Source organism: Salmo salar, chromosome ssa19 (genome assembly GCF_905237065.1).
Source record: "Salmo salar chromosome ssa19, Ssal_v3.1, whole genome shotgun sequence".
NCBI classification, from domain to species: Eukaryota; Metazoa; Chordata; class Actinopteri; order Salmoniformes; family Salmonidae; genus Salmo; species Salmo salar.
This window is the reverse complement of record NC_059460.1, coordinates 32,236,009-32,248,524: the sequence shown is the minus strand read 5'-3', so window position 1 is coordinate 32,248,524 and position 12,516 is coordinate 32,236,009. Positions and strand designations below refer to the sequence as shown.

Here is a 12,516-nt window from a genome sequence, read left to right as displayed (position 1 = left end):
GAGGTACCAGTACCGAGTCAATGCGCAGGGGTACAAGGTAATAACATGACTATATACACAAGGTGTTACCAGTACAGAGTCAATGTGCAGGGGTACGAGGTAATAACATGGCTATATACAAGGGGTACCAGTACAGAGTCAATGTGCAGGGGTACAAGGTAATAACATGGCAATATACTGTACCAGGGTTATCAGTACAGAGTCAATGGGCAGGGGTATGAGGTAATATAATAGCTATATACAAGACGTACCAGTACTGAGTCAATGCGCAAGGATATGAGGTAATTGAGGTATATATGCACATATAATAAAGTGGTATAAAGTTAGATAATAAACAGTGCAGCAGCGTACAGTACCATTCAAACGTTTGGACACACCTACTCATTCAAAGGCTTTTCTTTATTTGTACTATTTTCTACATTGTAGAATAATAGTGAAGACATCACAACTATGAAATAACACATATGGAATCATGTAATAACCCAAAAAAGAGTTAAACAAATCAAAGTAGCCACCCTTTGCCTTGATGGCAGCTTTAAACACTCTTGGTATTCTCTCAACCAGCTTCATGAGTTATTCACCTGGAAGCATTTCAATTAACAGGTGTGCCTTGTTAATTTGTGGAATTTCTTTCCTTCTTAATGTGTTTGAGCTAATCAGTTGTGTTGTGACAAGGTAGCTAGACCTACAGAAGATATTTGGTAAAATACCAAGTCTATATTATGGCAAGAACAGCTCAAATAAGCAAAGAGAAACAACACTCCATCATTACTTCAAGACATGAATGTCAGTCAATCCGGAATATTTCAAGAACTTTAAATGTTTCTTCAAGTGCACTCACAAAAACCCATCAAGTGCAATGATGAAACTGGCTCTCATGAGGACCGCCACAGGAAAGTAAGACCCAGAGTTACCTCTGCTGTAGACGATAAATTCATCAGAGTTACCAGCCTCAGAAATTGCAGCCCAAATAAATGCTTCAGAGTTCAAGTAACAGATACATCTCAACATCAACTGTTCAGAGGAGACTGCATGAATCAGGCCTTCATGGTCAAATTGCTGCAAAGAAACCACAACTAAAGGACACCAATAATAAGAAGAGACTTGCTTGGGCCAAGAAACACGCGCAATGGACATTAGACAGGTGGAGATTTTGACTGGTACTGTATATATATATATATATATGCTTTTTGTTGTTGTATTGTATCATCTTTTCAAAAAAAAATTCAATTATATTTTGTTTTACAAAGTTGACAAACTCAGAAGTTTTGAGAAACTCATGTATTTTTCTATGACTCTTGTCCCCTTGAAACGAGCCCAAACAAAGCAAAACAATCTCCAAAACGGCAAAAAGTACAGTCAAAATAAATTGTGAGCCAGGGCAACACACTGGCTAAACACAAAAGCAGAACCAGAAGTGGCATGAGAACACCATATCCTCGTTAGAGCAACATCCATGTCAAAGTCACCCACACAAACTTCATCAAACTCTTCCTCTGGATTTATCTCAGCAAAAAGAGGGGAGAGTGTCAGGAACGTCGTAAAAAGCGGACCAAGGTGCAGTGGGTATCGTGCTCATCTTCCTTATTTTATTTGGATAAAGGTGAACACTTAACAAAAATAACAAACAATGACGAAACAGTTATATAAGGCTTACCAGCTATACAGAAAATAACTACCCACAAACACAGTGACAAAAACCCCCTACTTAAATATGGCCTCCAATTAGAAGCAACGAAGAACAGCTGCTTCCAATTGAAGGCCAAACCAAACCTGAACATAGAAATAGACTAAATAGACATTCAAACATAGAAATAGACAACATAAAACATTACCCAAAAACCCAAGACACATAAATCAAACACACCCCTGCCACGTCCTGACCATACTATAATAACAAAATGACCCCTTACTGGTCAGGACGTGACAGAGGGAAACATCTTTACGCTGTTCAGCAATCAGCCGCTTCCTAGACATCGAAGTTTCAATTGAAGGGACCCTCCCTTCAGAGGACCTAAAAACGAATTGTTTTAGTGGGAGGGGCATCGGGTGTATACTGGTTGTTTTAGTGGGAGGGGCATCGGGTGTATACTGGTTGTTTTAGAGGGAGGGGCATCGGGTGTATACTGGTTGTTTTAGTGGGAGGGGCATCGGGTGTATACTGGTTGTTTGAGTGGGAGGGGCATCGGGTGTATACTGGTTGTTTTAGTGGGAGGGGCATCGGGTGTATACTGGTTGTTTTAGTGGGAGGGGCATCGGGTGTCCGTGGGTGGCTTTTTTTAATAATACATTTTTTTATGGTAGGAAGAAGTTTGGTCCAAATCGGGTGTTGGGTACTGGTCCAAATCGGGTGTTGGGTACTGGTCCAAATCGGGTGTTGGGTACTGGTCCAAATCGGGTGTTGGGTACTGGTCCACATCGGGTGTTGGGTACTATATGTATCTAATATGTGAATCCTATTAATAAAAAAGTACAATTTGGGTGCAATCAATTAGTTTAATTTCTCAAAGATCAAATTACATTTCAACAAAATACTGTTGTAGAAATGCTAATCTTATCTGTTTCTAACTACAGAAACGATTTCAGAACGATCTGACATGGTGGGTGTCATGGCTGAAGTGACATAGAACGACTCTGCTTTGATCTATCATATATTTTCTGTTTTCAAACCTCAAATAGTTGTTTAAATGTTCTATGCTAAATTCATGTTCAATAAGGTGAAACCTTACAGAACGTTCGACAGAAATGTATTGTGAGGAAAGGATATGACTGTCTGTTAGGACATATTATGATAATACATTATATATCTTATTTTTGAGGCCTAGTTTTACACTAATACAGTGGCATGACACTCATGGTTTACAGGCCAAATCAGGCATGCAAGTAACATTATGCTGGCTTGCAAAGTGATGTGTAATTGCTAATCCAGCCACTCACATCTTGCATTCAGAATGACTGTCAGGGTTAGGAACATTGATAAAGGAGACTACCTAAGCCATTTTAACTGGAACAATCTTTTCAGTAACGGGTGCAATAAATCCAATTAAAATGATTGGATTAGTTCAGAACATTTCATCTCAATGAACACACCCTGTTTGTTTCCGATGCAGTGTCCACCCAGCACATACAAGAAGCCCCATAGGGGGGAAATGCCAGATGCACTAGTTGAGCAGGAGGCTGGAACTAAGAGTTTATGACGTTCAAGTTATTTTAATGTGCAAGGATCTTGCATGATGTATGACCGGTGTTTTTATATTTGAGGGACATGCTTCTCTGAGTTCCAAACTTGATCTGGGCAGAGGTTACTGTCCGCTAATTTTACCTCATTTGATTGCATTTTGTCACGACTTCCGCCGAAGTCGGCCCCTCTCCTTGTTCGGGCGGCGTTCGGCGGTCGACGTCACCGGCTTACTAGTTACCACCGATCTATGTTTCCCTTTTCGTTTTGTTTTGTCTTAATTATACACACCTGTTTATGATTCCCTGATTATGTTCATTATTTAACCCTCTGCCTTCCCTGTTTGCCTTGTCCGTGATTGTTTCCTGTTTTGTGGTTGTTACCATGTTATTTTTCTGTGGGAGAAGTTTATTGAAGTTTTGAGTAAACACGTTTTGTTTGCACTCATCCCTCTGTACTGCTTTTGTTAGAGAAGTATCTGAGTCAGGCGCAGGACACAGGGATGAGTGCAAACAAAACGAGAGGGGCCCGAACAAGGAGAGGGGCTGACTTCGGCGGAAGTCGTGACACACTTTAGTTGAATTAATCCTTGTCAACAACTTAATATACTTTTTCACACATTTGTTATAATTATTTTGCTTGTAAACACATCTGAACTGTATCCTCACCTCATACTTCTGAAGGAGTTTGCCCTTACCTCATAGTTCTGAAGGAGTTGGCCCTCACCTCATACTTCTGAAGGAGTTGGCCCTCACTTCATACTTCTGAAGGAGTTGGCCCTTACCTCATACTTCTGAAGGAGTTGGTCCTCACCGCATACTTCTAAAGTAGTTGGCCCTCACCTCATGCTTCTGAAGGAGTTGGTCCTCACCGCATACTTCTGAAGGAGTTGGCCCTTACCTCATACTTCTGAAGGAGTTGGCCCTAAACTCATACTTCTGAAGGAGTTGGCCCTTACCTCATACTTCTGAAGGAGTTGGCCCTTACCTCATACTTCTGAAGGAATTGGCCCTTACCTCATACTTCTGAAGGAATTGGCCCTTACCTCATACTTCTGAAGGAATTGGCCCTTACCTCATACTTCTGAAGGAGTTGGCCCTTACCTCATACTTCTGAAGGAGTTGGCCCTTACCTCATACTTCTGAAGGAGTTGGCCCTAAACTCATACTTCTGAAGGAGTTGGCCCTCACCTCATGCTTCTGAAGGAGTTGGTCCTCACCTCATGCTTCTGAAGGAGTTGGTCCTCACCTCATACTTCTGAAGGAGTTGGCCCTTACCTCATACTTCTGAAGGAGTTGGCCCTCACCTCGTGCTTTGCTTAGTTTGATTTGTCACCCTGGTGAAACAGGGTCATTAAACTGTTTAACAGCTCATTACATTTCAGTTCAATGTGTAGTTATTTATCATATACGGAAGATATTTACATGTTTGTGGGTGGAGAGACATTCACACCATGCAGACTAAGAGTTTATGAGAAGTTATTTTAATCTTCAAAGATCTTGCATGATATACGATCTGCATTTTTGTATTTGAGGGACATGTTTCTCTAAGCTCCAAACTTACTCTGGGCGGGTTGATATTCTGATAACTGCCGGATGTCATTAAGCAGTTGAGTAAACTGTCACTATAAAACTGTCATTGCACATATTTGAAGTATTTTGGCAGGGCCTTGGGAGGATTGGACAGTAACACTTGATTCAATACATTTAAGAGTGCCTTAAATGACTCCGTCTCTGCTCGCCAAATAGTTTTATCACCACAGACAGGAGTTTGTCTGCCACCCAATGCCTTGGCTCACGTCAGGATTTGTTACACGATACCAATACAGCTAACAGCCAGTTAAAATCTAAAACTAAATGTGAAAATGTTAATTAATGTCACATGCTCTGGCATGGATCCACTAAACAGCTGAGCTCTGCTTGTTTTCCAGGTCACATATCTGGCTGCAGATCTATTATAGGGGCCAATGTCAGCAATGCCAGGACATCCTGGTCGACTAATAAGGTCAAAATAATGTGCTGGCCTGCATAAGATCTCTCTGTGGTCCACAGTATAGATTATGAGGTCTTTTCAGGGTGCAGTGTGAAGTCAATGGAGGGCTAAATGTAATATTAATGTCATACATTTACAAGGATAAACACTTGCATCAAATGGGCAGCTGGTGTGTTTTTCAGCAAGCTTTGCAAATCTTTTTTTGAGAACCTTGTGGTCAACTAATAAGGTCACAAGAATATGCTGTCCAGTTAGTCCATAACAGAGAACATCAATAAAACTGTGAATCCCACACCCTCCCTTCAGCTGCAGCTGTTGGAACACAAGCTTCTGTGGGAGCAGGGGACTTGTTTTAGGCAATCCTTAGGAACAGTCAAGACATCTATAGTAAAGACAGATATGTGGTTACTGAACTAAGGTCTTTATCTAAACCAAAAGAGTTTGAGTTTTTAGCATTGCTGCTGCAGTTATTGAAAGCTGTGAACTTAGATTTGCAAAAGTAGAATCCCTGGATTATCTGGCTGAACTGATACGTGGTTGGGGGGGAAATTAAATGGCCCTTATGAGCGATTTAAACTCCAAACTCTGAGGCCATAAGAGAACTGTGCGATACATTACATTTTACTAAAATTATAAATGTGGTCACAGACTCAATCCCAAAGACATCTCTAAGTCAACACTTATTGATGTTATTCTAACAAACAATCTGCATAAATACTCGGCCTGTTGGTATTTTCGCTAATGATTTAAGTGATCATTGTGCAGTTGCTTGCATTAGAGACACCAACATCCACAAAGTGCCCTGTCGGTTCAAAGTCAAATGAAATTTTACGCAGTTCTGTGTGCAGACATTCCTGCATGAACTTTATGCATGCAACTGGGATAGGATTGTGCTTATTCCAGATATCGAAGAGGCATTCACCTATTTTCATTCTATGTTTTCTGCTCTCTGTAACAAACAAGCCCCTCTTAAAAAGTACCAGGTAAAAGGTAGAGACAATCCCTGGTTTACAGGGGAATTATCTGATTGGATCCATAAACAAAATACACAATGGGCCAAAGCCAGAAAGGGTAATTCCCAGGCTGAATGGCAGTTATTCAGGGCACTGAGAAATAAGTGCACCTTGTTAATACGGAAATGTAAATCTAGCTTCTATTTCGAATCTACCAAGGCAAACCTCAATAACCCGACGAAATGATGGAAAACCATTAAATCCATGAATGCTAACACAAACTCCTCTGGTCTTCCGCTGAAATTGACCTCAAATTCAATGGATGTGACTGACAAGAATAAACTGCTTGACATGTTTAATGAGCATTTTTAATATATATATATATATATTCAAGAGCAGAATGGCAGATTTTTCCACCTTGCCGGCTCGGCATTACCAGCGACCTTTCGGTTACTGGCCCAACTCTCTGAACCGCCAGGTTACATGCCGTCCCCCATTAAGTATATTGAAAGCATAATATAGGAGTTTGTTTTTATTTCTATATTTTGTAACATAACTTGACCCAATGTTTTTTTTAAAGAACCTCAGCGTCAAACGATTGGGAACCTGGCGGATGAGATCCTCCTGGCCATGGTGATGTGGGGTACTCTGAGGGAGACTGAACCTGTTCGTGCAACGATGGGAAACAAGACCTCTAGGACTGTCACTCCAATGATCCTGATAGCTTAACCGGCCGGAGGAGGTATATATCCCCAGCAGGTGCAACTGAGCCGGACAGGTCAAAGAGTAGGAGGAAACAGTCCCTGGCCCTCCAGGTTGGGGGTTGTGCGTGGGGCCAACTCCCCACCACATAAAACATAACTTGTTACATAAATCAAATGTGCATTCTATTCATGCCAATTCAAAACCTATTGATCTACAGGTAACTGCCAAAATAAAGGAAACACATGAGTAAATGAATGGTTTGATGAGCATGAAAACGATGTAAGCCATATGCCATGGCTGTCTCAGTCACCAGATTTCAACCCAATTGAACACTTAAGGGAGATTCTGAAGCGGCACCTGAGACAGCGTTTTCCACCACCATCAACAAAACACCAAATGATGGAATTTCTTGTGGAAGAATGGTATAACGTCCCTCCAATAGAGTTCCAGACACTTGTCGAATCTATGCTAAGGTGCATTGAAGCTGTTCTGGGTCGTGGTGGCCCACCACCCTATTAAGATTTGAAGCTGTTCTGGGTCGTGGTGGCCCTCAACCCTATTAAGATTTGAAGCTGTTCTGGGTCGTGGTGGCCCACCACCCTATTAAGATTTGAAGCTGTTCTGGGTCGTGGCCGGCCCACCACCCTATTAAGATTTGAAGCTGTTCTGGGTCATCGTGGCCCACCACCCTATTAAGATTTGAAGCTGTTCTGGGTCGTGGTGGCCCTCAACCCTATTAAGATTTGAAGCTGTTCTGGGTCGTGGTGGCCCACCACCCTATTAAGATGCATTACGTTGGTGTTTCCTTTATTTTGATTGTTACCTGTATTCTTGTGCAGTATAGTGAGATCAAACAGATCAAATCAAACTTTCTTTTAATATGTTAATTTTTAAAATGTGTTGTTTATTATTTTGTTAATTTATTTTACAGTATAATAATGTCACGTCCTGACCTTAGAAAGCTGTTATTTTCTATGGTAGAGTAGGTCAGGGCGTGACAGGGGGGTTTTCTAGTTTCGTTTTTCTATGTTGTCAGGTTCTAGTTTTGTATTTCTATGTTGGGTTTTGTTTGGGATGATCTCCAATTAGAGGCAGCTGGTCCTCGTTGTCTCTAATTGGAGATCATACTTAAGTAGGGGTTTTTTCCTCCTGGGTTTGTGGGAGATTGTTTTTGAGTACGTGTATGTTTACGCTGCGTCACGGTTTGTTGTGTTTGTTATTCAGTTTATTTATATGTATTGCATAGTTTCACAGTGTAAATAAAATGTGGAACGACACACACGCTGCACTTTGGTCCGCTCCTCCTTTCGACAACCGTGACAAATAATTATTTATAGTAGTGATTATTTAACGTGAACAATATCAGAAGATGCTGTTTTAAGAATAATACATCTAGTGACAATTTCTTTTAAAACATTCAAGATGAGTTTTGGTGTTTTTCTCTCAATGGAATTAGAACAAAAACCTAATGGAATTTTCTCAGATTTTACTTTTTGTCTGAAGTCAAATTCAAGATGGTCAAACCAATGATCATTTAGTTTTTTGATTTGGAATTTTAAGACACCTTATGGTAAAAAAAAAAAAAAAACGATTTGATGAAACATTGAATTTGGCCTTAACAGATTCACGACATGGAACAACAGATAGTACCCCCCAAAAAGTGTCTGTCCTATATCTCAGCGATATATACTGTAAGAAAGATCAGGAAATATATAGAGATATTCATAGCTCTGGTTCTGATAAACATATCTCAGTGACTTAAAAAGATCTGGATTTTTTACATTTTGTAGTTTTCAAATTGTCATGATGTGAAGGGTTTCCCTAGTCCGCCACACATGTGTTTTAGCAATCTGGTTCCCCACGGCACAGTCAATGAAGTGGCACGCAACCATTGGTAGATGCATGCAACATCTAAGCAGGGGAATGCCACCATAGTCTTGGCCAAGTACATTCTTCAACATATTATTTTCATATATTCACATTTTCTATTATTTTAGGGGCAATGTTTCATAAATGTTTTCCTGGTATGTTTTCTTGGTAACACCTGTTACAAAGTCCATAACAGAGAGCATCAATAAAACTGTGAATCCCACACCCTCCCTTCAGCTGCAGCTGTTGGAACACAAGCTTGGAAGAGTCAGGATAAGTGGAAGCCCAATCCACCAGATGGCCCGACACCAATGATCAATGTCTAGATGTGAAACAGTTCATGGGGAATTAAATCATGGGGAAAATGAGAAGTGTTCCTGTCTGCCTGTGAATGAGTTGAATAGAAAATGAGAAGGTGTTGAATAGAAGGTTGTCCAGTTTAACTGCTGCTGTGGTAATAGCCTTGACCTCTATGGCAGCTGCTATATCTGGGAGGGCTGATGACCTGATGATAGGAGCCTCTGCTTTATAGTCCTGCAATTTATCCCACGAACAGGGCCATGTGCTGAGGGATTTACGGTATGTCAGACAAGCTGTCATAATAACAGTGACAGGTTTTATTATTGTGTTAATTGACAGGCTGATTCAGGTGTTCTGGCCATCCACTACAAACCTGGGGCCACATTTAGAAACATTGCGTACATACAAAATATATCGTAACATTTGCATCAGTTTTCATCCAAAAGTTGGCATTTATAAAATCTGAATTTGACGTGAATGTGGTTATCCTCCCACATACTTTGGACCATGCGTAGCACAGTTTCTAGTGGTTGAAGTATTGCATGGCAAGAAGGCAAAACTAGCCTAGCCTTGTGCAGGAAAATACTGTATGTAGAGACTCTAATTCATAACAAAAAAAACAGGTAGCTAAATATAATAACAAGATCCAATCATTTACCGTTAGTGAGAAGAGCGAGAATCGATTTGTTTTATCTTTGCATTCTAAAATAATTAGAAATAGGCATCAATTTGTTATTATTTATTTCATGTCCATGATCATTGCTAAATAAATTCCTCTCCTTTTCTGACTGTGATGGTTTCATAGGCTACTCGCAAAATAGCCTGTAGGGCTACAAGTTAGGACAGGCTGCCATTTCTTTCATCTCTCATGTAATTGGACCCACTTCGTAGTAGTAGGCTAAATAGATAAACTATGTAAAGTATTTTGCTTTATGTGATCTGAAGCGCAGTTTATCTTTTCCATTGACGTTTGTAGGCTATGTCTGAATACTGTAATGTCAAATTTCTCCAATAGACAATATTTAATTTATAATTATAATACATAATATAGTTAGCTAACGCAGTTTTGTACATTGCGCTGTACGTACAATTTACCTTATTTTAGCGACCAAAAAAAACGTAATTCTTCCAGGTCAACTGTAATATGAATACCATTGTAAAGCGCAATTTCTCCCCTTTCCAGCAAAATCAATGACAAGACCTTCATGATGCCCGTCTCTGCATGATTGAAGAAGGCAATGAGCTCAGTCAGGTCTTTTTAAAAATGATGGGTGGGGAAGTGAAAACTGCGTGATAGGGAAAGGGGGAGATAAGCCGTGTGGAGAAACAACTTTTTTCCCCCGATCTGTCCAACTTATCACCTCTAAAATGTAAATAAAACACTATAAAGAGTTTATATAATGTGTCATTACATACCTATTTGAAGGTTTGTGTCGAATTTGAATCAGGTTTTTAGGGCGGCGTAAAAGTTATCTTCAGAAGTAAACAGCGGCTGTCGCGGCTTTTGAGAGTCATGATGGCATGCAGTGATGATGCAAAAAATGAATGCATTCAGTTGTACAGTTGACTAGGTATCCCCCTTACTGTCACGACTCCTGCCGAAGTCAGCTCCTCTCCTTGTTCGGGCGGCGTTCGGCGGTCGACGTCACCGGCTTACTAGTTGCCACCGATCGATGTTTCACTGTTTGTTTGGTTTTGTCTTTATTGTGTACACCTGTTTTTGATTTTCCCTAATTATGTTCATTATTTAAACCTCTGCATTTCCTGTTTGTCTTGTCGGTGATTGTTTCCTGTTTTGCGTGGTTGGAGGTGTTTCTCCGCGATATGTATTTTTCTTTGAGAAGATTTATTGAATATTCAAGTAAACACGTTTGTTTACATTGATCCCTGTGTCCTGCGCCTGACTCCTCTACTTCTCTAAGAAAAAACCATTACACTTACCCTGTCCCTGTCCTTTTCTTGTTTTAATCTGTGAGAGAAGCGCTACACCTGGAGGAGAGAGGCTGTATGACACAGAATGAGTTGCATTATGCGTGCTGTACGTTACGTCATGACACATCACAATTTAACACCAAATGAAATCAAATTTTATTAGTCACACGCGCCAAATACAACAGGTGTAGTAGACCTTACAGTGACATGCTGAATACAACAGGTGTAGTAGACCTTACAGTGAAATGCTGAATATAACAGGTGTAGGTAGACCTTACAGTGAAATGCTGAATACAACAGGTGTAGGTAGACCTTACAGTGAAATGCTGAATACAACAGGTGTAGGTAGACCTTACAGTGAAATGCTGAATACAACAGGTAGACCTTACAGTGAAATGCTGATTTACAAGCCCGTAACTAACAATGCAGTTAAAAAAATACGGATAAGAATAACAAATAAAAGTAACAAGAAATTAAAGAGCAGCAGTAAAATAACAATAGCAAGACTATATACAGGGTACTGGTACAGGATGAATGTGCGGGGGCACCGGTTGGTTGAGGTAATAGGTAGAGTTATTAAAGTGACTATGCATAGATGATAACAACAGAGAGTAGCAGCGGTGTAAAAGAGGGGGGGCAATGCAAATAGTCTGGGTAGCCATTTGATTAAGCGTTCAGGAGTCTTATGGCTTGGGGGTAGAAGCTGTTGAGAAGCCTCTTGGACCTAGACTTGGTGCTCCGGTACCGCTTGCCGTGCGGTAGCAGAGAGAACAGTCTATGACTAGGGTGGCTGGAGTCTTTGACAATTTTTAGGGCCTTTCTCTGACACCACCTGGTATAGAGGTCCTGGATGGCAGGGAACTTGGCCCCAGTGATGTACTGGGCCGTTCACACTACCCTCTGTCGTACCTTGCGGTCGGAGACCGAGCAGTTGCCATGCCAGGCAGTGATAAAACCGGTCTGGATGCTCTCGATGGTGCAGCTGTAGAATCTTTTGAGGATCTGAGGACCCATGCCAAACCTTTTCAGTCTCCTGAGGGGGAATAGGTTTTGTCGTGCCCTCTTCACGACTGTCTTGGTGTGCTTGGACCATGTTAGTTTGTTGGTGATGTGGACACCAAGGAACTTGAAGCTCTCAACCTGCTCCACTGCAGCCCCATCAATGAAAATGGGGGTGTGCTCGGTCCTCTTTTTCCTGGAGTCCACAATCATCTCCTTTGTCTTGATTACGTTGAGGGAGAGGTTGTTGTCCTGGCACCACACATTCAGGTCTCTGACCTCCTCCCTATAGGCTGTCTCATCATTGTCGGTGATCAGGCCAACCACTGTTGTGTCATCGGCAAACTTAATGATGGTGTTGGAGTTGTGCCTGGCCGTGCAGTCCTGAGTGAACAGGGAGTACAGGAGGGGGCTGAGCACGCACCCCTGAGGGGCACCTGTGTTAAGGATCAGTGTGCGGATGTGTTGTTACCCTTACCACCTGGGGGCGGCCCGTCAGGAAGTCCAGGATCCAGTTGCAGAGGGAGGTGTTTAGTCCCAGGGTCCATAGCTTATTAATGAGCTTTGAGGGCACTATGGTGTTGAATG

The 12,516-nt window shown here is 41.3% G+C and overlaps 1 protein-coding gene across 1 annotated transcript in view; it reads right to left on the bottom strand.

The window, feature by feature from the left end:
• Positions 1-10,523, bottom strand: part of LOC106578741 (sphingomyelin synthase-related protein 1) — a 109,558-nt gene extending 99,035 nt beyond the window's left edge. The window contains exon 1 of the mRNA XM_045702229.1: positions 10,414-10,523. The gene's annotated coding sequence lies outside the window, so the exon portion shown is untranslated. The remainder of the gene's footprint in view (positions 1-10,413) is intronic.
• Positions 10,524-12,516: the final 1,993 nt, after the last annotated feature.